We start from the raw sequence: 11,236 nt of genomic DNA on the forward strand, positions 1-11,236 counted from the left end.
TACTCTTCTTCCTCATCCTCTTCCTCATCCTCCCTTTTGCCCTACTCTTCCTCTTCCTCCTCTTCCTCTTTTTCCTCTCTCTTCTATCCCTCTCCTCCTTCCCTTCCCTTCCCTTCCCTTCCCTTCCCTTCCCTTCCCTTCCCTTCCCTTCCCTTCCCTTCCCTTCCCTTCCCTTCCCTTCCCTTCCCTTCCCTTCCCTTCCCTTCCCTTCCCTTCCCTTCCCTTCCCTTCCCTTCCCTTCCCTTCCCTTCCCTTCCCTTCCCTTCCCTTCCCTTCCCTTCCTCCCTCCCTCCCTCCCTCCCTCCCTCCCTCCCTTCCTTCTTCTCTTCTTTCCTTCTTGAGACATAGTTTCTCTATGTAGCTCTGGCTGTCCCGAAGCTCACTATGCAGACCAAGCTGACCTCAAAGTCACAGAGATCCTCCAGCCTCTGCCTCCCAAGTGCTGTGATTAAAGGTGTGTGCTGCCACCGCACCCCATTTCTCATTTCTTTTAAAGTTAAGTTTCTGCTGTTCTTGTTACTGGGATTTCAGGGCTGAGGGTGTGGCTCAGTCCGAGAGGGTTTCCCCAGCACACTCAGGGTCCTGGGTCTCAGTTACAGTACTGGAAAGGGAAAAGAAAAAGATTTGAGTGTGCTTGGAAAAGGAAAAAACAAGTGAGATTCCTTCAGACGGTTTTTTAACATGGGCCTATCGTCAGACAGACAGTCTGCAGGTCTCTCCCTTCTATGGTTTCTCTTTGTTTTTTGAGCTGTATTTTTAAATAACAGTTCTTAGTTTGGCTAAAGTTTTCCCTGGTAGTTTTTTCTTGTAGGGATCATGTTTTCAGTAACAAACATTTGCTTGACCCAAGGCCACAAAAATGTTTTCTGCCTCTCCCCGCCAAAGTCCTAAAGCTTTGTTTATATGATATATTTTAAATAAACTTTGTATAAGAAATAAGGACCATAAGTTACTGACACTTTCTTGCCCAAATCGCCAGGTCACTGGAGAGAGACCAGAGAGCAGAATCATACTCTCACATTGGGCTTAGACATAGCTTATGACTGTCAGCAAAGCTCCCATACCTGTCACTCGAGGTTCCTATACCATCATCCCCATCCATATCCACTGCCTAGCCCAAGACCACACCTAAGACCTTTCCATCCAAGACTACACCCATCACCTAGGACCATACTCACCACCGAAAACCATACCTGCCACCCAAAACATACCCACTGCCCCACCCAAGAACATACCCATCACCTAAGACCCTATCCACCACCCAAGACCACACCCATCACCCAAAGCCATACCCATCATCCAAAACATACTCACGCATCATCACCCAAGATCACACCCATGACCCAAGATCATATCTATCACCCTAAGCCACACCCATCACCCAAGACTATACCCATCATCCCAAACTACCCCTGCTTCTCAAAGATCACATCTGCCTTCTGTGTACAGAAACAGCATCACTGAATAAGTGAAACAAACTCCCAGCTAGAGGCAGCAGCAGGAAGTGTTTCAGTTTGAACTGTGTTGACAAAATGGCTCAGCCCTGAAAGGTGTATGGGCAATTCTAGGCCAAGCTAACAACATCTCTTGTTCCTGGTGAGGGCCAGATTTTTGGGTCATAGATGGTGACTTTTTACTGTGTCCCAGCCTTCAGGGTCACACCTCACCTTGCCATTACAGTAGGCTTTAGATTCCAATGAGAAAGGGGCAGAAGGAAGCAGAAAAGCACCTCATCTGGACTTGGGGCTCCTTTCCAAGGTCTTCCCTAACACTTACACAGCAGTCCCAGAGAGGCCGCTGGCATAGACTCAATGACCTCTTTCTGGGTGGGGAAGGGGGATCCTGGGTGTTAGATGATGGTGCTTCTTCTTCTTCTTCTTCTTCTTCTTCTTCTTCTTCTTCTTCTTCTTCTTCTTCTTCTCCTTCTCCTTCTCCTTCTCCTTCTCCTTCTCCTTCTCCTTCTCCTTCTCCTTCTCCTTCTCCTTCTCCTTCTCCTTCTCCTTCTCCTTCTCCTTCTCCTTCTCCTTCTCCTTCTCCTTCTCCTCCTCCTCCTCCTCCTCTTCTTCTTCTTCTTCTTCTTCTTCTTCTTCTTCTTCTTCTCCTTCTTCTTCTTCCTCTTCTTCCTCTTCTTCCTCTTCCTCCTCCTCCTTCTTCTCCTTCTTCTTCCTTTTCTTCCTCCTCTTCCTTTTCTTCTTCCTCTTCCTCTTCCTCCTCCTCTTCTTCTTCCTCCTCCTCCTCCTCTATGTTTTTTTTTTAAATGAGTATGAGATCTGCTTTATTTACTTTCTACTAAGCTAAACCCTAGGCACACTGCCCTTCCTCCCACACCACCCATGACGTCATCACACACAAGTAAACGGCTCTGCCAGCAAACACAGCTCAAACCGCTCAGAAGTCCTGAGGTCTTTTGTTAGTCCTGAGGTCTAATCCTCTTTTCATCTCTGAGTCAGGTCTGCCTCTTCTGGGACATCCACAGGCATAATCATTGTGTGGAGGGCCAGTCCCTCACTCTTGGTAAAAATTCCTCTTGAAATGATTATTTTGTGGATGCCCCCAGGTGCTCTGACCACTTTCCTGCCTTCTAACTGGGTCCAACATCTGGACCAAGGACTGACCCAATTCAGCCTGGATTCTCTTGATCTGAGCTACAGATGTTGTGCATGATCCAGACCCAGACTTGGGATTCTCTCTCTCTCTCTCTCTCTCTCTCTCTCTCTCTCTCTCTCTCTCTCTCTCTCATTGTGTGTGTTTAAGGATTTATTTATTATTACATCTAAGTACACAGCAGTTATATTCATATACACCAGAAGAAGGCGTCAGAAGACATTATGGATGGTTGTGAGACACCATGTGGTTGCTGGGATTTGAACTCAGGACCTTCAGAAGAACACTCAGTGCTCTTAAACGCTGAGCCATCTCTCCAGCCCAGACTCTCTGTGTTCTGTTCACCCTCACCTTTCTGCGTAGGCATCATTTCCTCTGAGAAACCTCCTGATTGCAGCACCCCTTGGTCATCTCTCAGTTTCCCGTGTGTAACCTCTGTCCCATTGTCTGCCATGGGGCTGTTTGTGATCATCTTTCCACTAGACCAGACTCTTCTGGATCCAGAAACTATCTCACACATGACACAGAGAAAGTGTCCAAAAACACCATACAATGACTGCCCCTAGAGGTGTTGCAGGTATAGCTGCTGGGTCATATGTGTGACAGTAGGTGGCAGAGAGGGGAGAGGCTATGTCTATGCTCAGCTGTCTGACCTATGAACACATGAATGATTAGTAGCCTAACATTCCCTGAAATAAAGCGAGCCTCGGATGACCACCAGTCGGGCACCAGGGGGCCCTGTCAGGGAGCTAGTCTGAGATGACCACCAGTCTGGTACTAAGCAAGCCTGAGCAGGCTCCCAGGATGGGGAGCGAGCCAGAGACTAGAAAAATCTGGCGCTAGGCAGGAGTAAGCCTAAGACAGATGACCCTTGCAAGGGGCCACTCAGGCAGACTGGGTGAGGAGGGAGGTTCAGACAACTGCCAGACTGGTGCTGTGGGGCCTGGGGAGACAGCTAGCCTGAGATGACCATCAGTCTGATACCTACAGGCCTGGGGGGTTTGGGGCAGACCATGCCTGAGATGACCCCTGCCTGGAGGGATAGCTCTCTGAGACCATTCCTGAGGTGACTCTAGATACTCAAGAGACCCTGGACACCTCTCAGAGGAGCAACTAAATGGTAGAGAAATGGGAGAGAAAGAGAAACAGAAGGACGTGGGCACAATGAAGAGAGGCAGACCTGTAGATTTGAGGGTAGTGAGGAACAGCCTGGTGTGAGTAGCTAGTCATAGCACCTGGGACCATGGTGGGGTCCTGGCCTGTGCTGCTACTGGGAGCCACATCTAAACCCATGGCCCTGCACCAGCAGGGGTCTGTCACCACCAACGGCCAGACACATGTCCCTAGTCTGATCTGCCATTTGGGGACATGTTGATATTGAAGACTGTCCAGAGCTGGCCCCACCCCAACTTGGGCATCATGGGGAGATCTGGCTCTGGAGGTTGGGAGAGCAGGAGAGCTGAGGCCACCTCTAACTGCAGTACTTGGGAGAGTGGGTTTTGCACATTGCCTGAGAGAGTTGGCCCAACCACTTTTCTCCTGTGAGGTGGCACGGGTGGGGGGAGAGACACCCCCTCCCCTCATCCCTCACCATCTATGGCAGGTGGGAGAGCTGGCCCTGTCTCACCAGCTGCAGCACTCCGGAGAGGGACCCTGTACGTTGACTGGGCAGCACAGTAGAGCTGATCTTGGTGACGGGAGCTTGCACTTGAGCCAGCCTGAGGGTGTGGGAGTGCAAGAACAGGTGGGCTGACCAGCTTAGATAGCTCTCAGGCCCAGGTCCAGGGCTTTGAGTTGGCCCTCCCCAACACCTACCCCATCGATGAACTGCTGGAGTCCACAAAGGGCTAGTCCTGCATATCCAAAATTACAGGATCTCCATGACACAGGGCAGCAGAGAAGGAGCAGCCCAATGAGAATCCAGTATTGACAGAGTAGCAGAAGCCAAAGGCCTCATCGAATCAGACAACGAGTCATTGCAATGAACATTTGCAAGCAAAGAAAGATGGACAAAAAGGTAGACTGTGGGACACACGGACACACTACACCTTCCACAATGAGATTTTTTTCCCCCTCTGTTGGAGGGGAGGTTGCAAGGGTGGAGGATGGGGATGAAGGGAGGAGGGGGAGGGGGGAGATGAATGAAGTTGCGGGTGCATGATGGGAAATTCCCAAAGAACCAATAAGAGTTGAAAAACAAAACCATGAGGGAGAGGCAAAGCCCCACGGGTGACTGGGATCTTCCTCTCCACCTCACCCTCCCACCCCAGGCAGGGATACCTTGCAGCTATCTGGCGTATAGATGGTTCTAGATCTGGAGCCCAATGTCTTTGCTTTGCTCTCTTGATGATCCTTGGCCCCAGGACGACGCTCCTGCCCATAGCTGATTCCAGAGGCTCCTTTTCATGCTGAGATGAAGTTTAGTGCTGAGCCCTTCTGAGCTCTTTAAAGTTCCCCAGGCCTGGGAGCACGTGCCAAAGTGTCACGTGCATTACAAGAATCTTGTGGGCTGATGTACAACTGTACGAATACTGTCAAAGGAGCATGGGTTAAAAGGTTAGAGAAAATACGCTTTCACTTCACTATAGACCGCTGGACAAACAAAGGCAGGCAGCTGTCAGGGGGTGGGGTGCGGTGGGCAGAACTCACACCCATTTTCTTCTTTCTTTCCTTTTCTTTCTTTTCCCCCCTATTACTTTTTCTCCTTTCTTTTCTTTTCTTTCTTTCTTTTTTCTTTCTTTCTTTTTTTTTTTACCTTTCCCCAAGGAGCTTCTATGCTACCCACACTAATTGTAGGTTTTTCTGAAAATGCAGCATGAATCATTTATAAATAAAGAGACTATAAAATCCCTAAAAGACTCCCTGAGGTATTCGGTATTTCAGCATAAAATAACTGTTAAATGGAGTTATTCTGAATTAGCTTTTACTGGTAGGTGGTGAAAACGAAGTTTTCTTTTCTCCGTGACTGTTGCGGTAATTCTTTTACACAGTCACCCAGGGTAATTGACAGCTGATTTCCATAATTCAGCCTCAGGCAAAGTCACTCCCCAAAGTGGCGAGTTCTAGGGGTAAGGGATTTCTTCAGGGAAGGGCTCTTAAGCTGGCCAAGAAAGAGGCCATCCCAGGGACCCTATCTAGAGCCCTGAGATTACATTTAAGGGTGAAATAGAAATGCAAAACTTGCTTTTTGGAGGCTGGAAAAGGCCAGTGGTGCTGGTGGCTTCAGACCAATCGCTGTCTCCTTCTAGCTGTGTAGCCTTGGAGGAGTTGCTAAACCTCTCTGACCCTCAGCTAGCTCGGGAGAATATACCTGCTTTGAAGAGTTGTTAGGAAAATGAAGTAACAGCTATAAATGCCCAAACAAAGCCGAAGGTTGCTATGGCAGCAATAATTAATTGATAACGATGACATCCCGTATGCAGAGAAAAGCACCTTGCCTCCGCTCTGGCTGCGACCGACTGTTCTAGCAGGTGTGCAAACATTTTCAGGCTTCGTTATGTGCCAGGCGCTCTGTGCATGGGGCTGGGGTCTGCAGGTGAGCAAGACTGTGAGTCGTTTTGTCTAGCAGAACAAGGCAGAGAGAGAGAGGGACAGCTTGGCGAAGGTGACACTGGTATGGAATGATGAGCTGGGTACAGAGAAGGAGGAAAGGGATCAGTGGTCCTCAGTGGGGACAAGAAGTAGGTTTGAGGACAGCCACCTGAGCAGGCAGCCACCTGAGCCAACCTGGGAAACAGAAGGCTGTTCAGGTATCTGCCAGGTGTCGCTGAGGTGGGGACTGGCCCGTCTTATTTGACACCATCCTTGCTTGCCCCTGGGCAGTGTCACGCCACACTTGATGCGGGTTTCCCACTTATGTATTGGGGGATGGATGAGTGGATTCCAGGGCAGGCCCAGAGAACAAAGGAGTATATTACAGCTGAGGTGCTGGAAGCAGCAGCCACAGCTCAGTCAGGCCTGGAGAAGCTCAGGCTTGGAGCAAGCTGAGGAATCATCAGGGAGGCAGGCTGCCTATGAGTGAGAAAGAGCTCTGGCCCGGGGCTCAGGGGAGGGTGGAGGCAGGAGGAGGGAGGATTTAGGGCAGTGCTTAGCAACTGTTACTAATGCTGCGACCCTTTGATATAGTTCCTCATGTAGTGCTGACCCCCAACCATGCAATTATTTCGTTGCTACTTCATAACTGCAATTTGCTACTGTTACGAATCATAGTGAAAGTATCATAGTGTAAGTAAGCAGGATGCCTGATATGCCACCCCTGTGGCAGTTGTGACCCACAGGTTGAGAATCATTCATTTAGGGGCATGAGACCACTGGCTCTCCTCTCTGGATGCACCTTCTTTGGCATCTCTGACAGCATGTTGGAGTAGAGATGTCTGGGTGCTAGGAGGAGCTGTGGGCTTGACATGTCTACAAAACTTCTTTCCTGGCTGTCTCAGTTCAATGCACTGTCCAAGGTCGCAAAGGATGCTGGGTGTAAAATTATGCAGAGGGGTCTCCTTCTACTTTGAGATTGACTGACAAATTGCCATGCCACTCAAACACATCTTCAGCTCCTCATAAAGAGTAAAAGAAGATGTTCAGTGTGTGTGGAAAAGAAAGGTCGCTGTTCCCTCTGGACAGCCAAGCCATGACCTTTCAGAAGCTTCAAGGAAACACAAGGTAGACATCAGAGGCAGCCATGTACACACTCATGCGTGTCTCGGGCCCTGTTCTGACACTCACGCATCTCTTTCAGGTGCACACCAACACCCACATACGCTCACACTCATCCCGTAAGGTGAGTAGCTGTCGCATGCATGTGTGTGTGTGTGTGCGCGCACGCGCGCACGTGTGCCTTCACACCTCTGAAGAGTGTGTGATCGCACAGACAGATGCCCACCTTGCAGGATGCACAGTGGCACCGTTCCAGCCACTGGGGAGTCCTTATGTGTCACGACTGCCTCCTGGCCTAAGCAGAAGACCCAGGGGAGCTGGCGGTGTTGCCCTAGCTCAGGAGAGCCAATGTAGGTTTGAGGCTGAAGGCCGAGGTCCCAGCTCACCCAGTCAGGCCTACATGAACTCTGTCTCCTTGTGTTCTTGGCAGGCTCTCAGCAGATTGGGTGGCATCAGCTTAGCCAGGAGAGGGACAGGGAACTCGCTGGGATGTCTTGGAGTGAGATAAATGAGAGGCTGCCTGGGCCTCTTGTGGATGGATTAAGCAGACACCCCGAATTACCTAGCACACCTAAGAAGCCATGGCATGGATTTCTGGCTCTTGCCCTGTTCCGTGCAACATCTTATACCCTCACAAGAATTGTGAAATAAATGGGGTCTCATTTTATAGGTGGGAAGTGGAGGCTCAGCAAGGTGAGTCTGACACCTGCCCAAGCAGCATCACCTAGGCCGAACACAATCTTTCACCCTAAAGTCTAGGGCCAATGCCTATTTTCATTCATTTATTTGCTTTTGTGCATCTGATTTTATTTGTTTGTTTGTTTGTTTTAGTCGGGGTTTCACTCTGTAGTCCTGAACTCTCCATGTAGACCAGGCTAGTTTCAAACTCACATATCTGGTAGTTCCTGTCTCCTGAGTGCTGGAGTTAGCGGCATGTGTCACCACACCCAGCCTCTGTACCAATTCTTTTGTGTTACCGGACACATACACTCCAGACTTACACAAGTGGCAGGGAAGGGAAACAATTTCACTCAGTCATTTAAGTATTTCCCGAACCAGGCTCTAGTCTCAGTTTCCATGAAACATCAGACAGGACAAATTAATTGCTACCAGCCTCCTCCTCTGAGGGTCCAAAGAGTCACAGTTAATACTTGATCCGCAGTGTGCAGTAGAGAGAAAGAATCAGTGAGTTGGGGGGGGGCAAAGAATTGGGGTGCTTTCTCTGTTAAGGTGTGTGATGTGGGGGGCGTAGAGCAAGCCTAGGGAACCATCGCACATTCAGCCAAGTTGCAGAGGAGGGGACCAGCATGGGGTGAGGGGAGGGGCTTCCGCTCACCAGCTCGCCATTGTGAGGCCCGGTGACTGGCTGCAGGCTGGGCAGTGTGATGGAATTCTCTGCTGGTTTCATGCTAGGAGCACATGGAAGGCAACCAGGTTTTCTGAGTAGCAGCCCCCCCCCCAACCCCCATTCTGGACGCCAGATCTAGAGGCTTTTTTTTTTTTTTTTTTTTTTTTTTGCCTAAATCTTTGTAGTTTCTTCCCAACCTCACGGATGTAACAGGGGCTAAGGAAAAGGCCATCCTCTGGGCCTGCCTGAGCAATTCCTCCTTCTGGCGTCCTCCTTCAGAGCAGCTTTCTACCCCACCCCCCCTTTTTAAAAATGTGTCCTGCTGATGGCTGGGTAGGCTGAAGCCTGAAACACCCTTGCTGGAACATCCAAACGATTCCCTGTAAGGCGGGACTGAGCACGCTAGAGGCAAAGCGCCAGTTTTGTTTCTTTCCCGAGGTAATCTCCAGAAAGCAGTTTGTACTCATGTTTCTACAGTGATTAAATATGCAAGGTAATTTCGTGATTTCCACCGAGTTCTGAACCAGATCAGATTCCGTTTCGCTCCTCTTTGTACAAAGCTACTTACTGGATCAGATTCCAAAACAAATCCCCCGAATTTGGCGGATCATCATTTTAAAAGGGGGCTTGTTAAGGTAATCATTAAATTAAACCACCCCTTTAAGAATATTTAGATCTGGTCTGCCAAGCGGAACGGTCTAATGGTTTTTAAATGAGAAGCTGCGCGATGCTGGCGAATTTTCTTTTGTGGGTCAAGTGGGTATTAACAAATGCTAAGACTGTTTTCTCTCTGCCACCACAGTGGAATCTACAAAGAAAGGCAAAGAGGGGAAGGAACGAAGGGCAGAGGCTGGGTGGGGCTGTGCATCCGCCCCCAACAGCCTCGGCTGCTGGATGAAGCAGGGGAAGGCTTTACAAAGCTGCAGCTTCACACGCTGGACCCTCGAGGATCCAGGGCACGAATAGGAGAGAGTCCTGGCCCCTGGAAGGCTCAAGGTCAGACCCTAGCCTGAGCTGACCCTTCGGTGGTCCGCAAACTCTGCAGATCTATGCACCGTCTGAGCTCCCAGAGAGTTGGCAGTGAGTTCTGAGTGTCCGCCCGAGGGGAGCTCACAGCCTGCTCATTTGCAGAGGACTCGGGGAGCCAAGACTGTGGGGCAAAAGCACAACACCCCTTCTTTCCTGGTCACGTGGCTTCTTGGAGGCTCTGGAAGCCTCCAACCTAGCCGGCCCAGCCGCAGGGCTTGGTGGAGCTGAGCCTATGTGTCTGTGATTAAGGGGACATTTATCATTGGGAGAGAGAGAGAGTCCTTCACGACTGCCCACGTGCCCTTTATAGAGGGCCTGGCGTAACTCACCCTGATGGGCTACTACTGGCATTAATATTATTAATTATTATTACAGCCTTCCGGTGTTTTTCAGCATGCAGTCAATGATGAGAGCAATTACACATTTAGTGGGAGGCCCTCACATAGAGACACTTACAGAGATAAAGGTGCTGTGGGCATTTAGCCTCAGAGGGGCCACCAAACCAAAGCCCTTGAGACAAATGACTGGCTCATAGTTTTCTTCCTCTTCTTCTTCTTCTTCTTCTTCTTCTTCTTCTTCTTCTTCTTCTTCTTCTTCTTCTTCTTCTTCTTCTTCTTCTTCTTCTTCTTCTTCTTCTTTTTTCCCTGTTTTGAAGTGGCTGAAAAGAAATAAGAATAAAATGTCATGGGGTTTGAAAGCTGCAGGGCATTCAAATTTCAGTGTCCACATAAAGTTTTATTAACTCACTGCGGTGCTCATTCCTTTATTGCTATTATCCAAAGCAGCTGCTATGCCTCATGGGTAGACAGCACATCACCCACAACCCCCAAGTCACGGACTATCTAGCTAGCCAGGTATTTGCCAGTGTTCACAGTACAGGAGAAAAGGACCATTGTTTAAGTATCTTGATGAAGTTTTAATCTGCAAAATGTGAAGTGGGATTCATGGGAAACTAGGAAGCTGTGTGTTGGTCACTTTCTTGTCACAGTGGCTGCCTTTGTGGGAGACATGTCTTGAGGGAAGAGAGGTGTACTCTGATGTGTCATGGTGGGAGGGGGCCATGGAAAAGAGCAGGACAGGCCTCTGTGGACAGGAAAGGTAGAACGGGAGTGCTGAAATTCTCCTGGCTTTTTCCTCCTTCCGCTTTAAACCGGTAAAAGTCACAGGAAGGTCATCTAGCTCAAGGGATAGTGACACACAGATTTAAGATGGGTCTTCCCCTCTCAGGGTCTCTCCCCACTCTAAAATTTCTCAGATGTATGCCTGAATCTTATAGGTAATTTGAAATCTATTCACGTGGTCAGTGAAGATTAGCTATTAGAGGCCTAACCCTTGTCAAGCTGACATACATGACATCATATATATATATATATATATATATATATATATATATATATATATATATATGCATATATATGTATATAAAATGTATATATATAAAACTTTACTGTAGTGCTCTATCCTGGCCCGAAGAAGACTAATGCTCACCTTACTATGGAAACATAGGGTCCGTGAGCCTTAAACATTCCGACATGTTTTCAAAGCATAAATTTGGTGTCTCTGTTGTATTCCCAACATTTGCCAGCCTAGAGAAAATATGAC

At 48.9% G+C, this 11,236-nt stretch overlaps 1 non-coding gene across 1 annotated transcript; it reads left to right on the forward strand.

Annotated features, from left to right (window-relative positions):
* The first annotated feature begins 3,159 nt into the window (after nt 1–3,159).
* On the forward strand, nt 3,160–3,291 carry Gm24986. Its single transcript, XR_003950353.1, has one exon. It is a non-coding gene; the product is annotated as a small nucleolar RNA SNORA17 (small nucleolar RNA).
* Nucleotides 3,292–11,236: the final 7,945 nt, after the last annotated feature.

Source organism: Mus musculus, chromosome 12 (assembly GCF_000001635.26).
Source record: "Mus musculus strain C57BL/6J chromosome 12, GRCm38.p6 C57BL/6J".
NCBI lineage: Eukaryota > Metazoa > Chordata > Mammalia > Rodentia > Muridae > Mus > Mus musculus.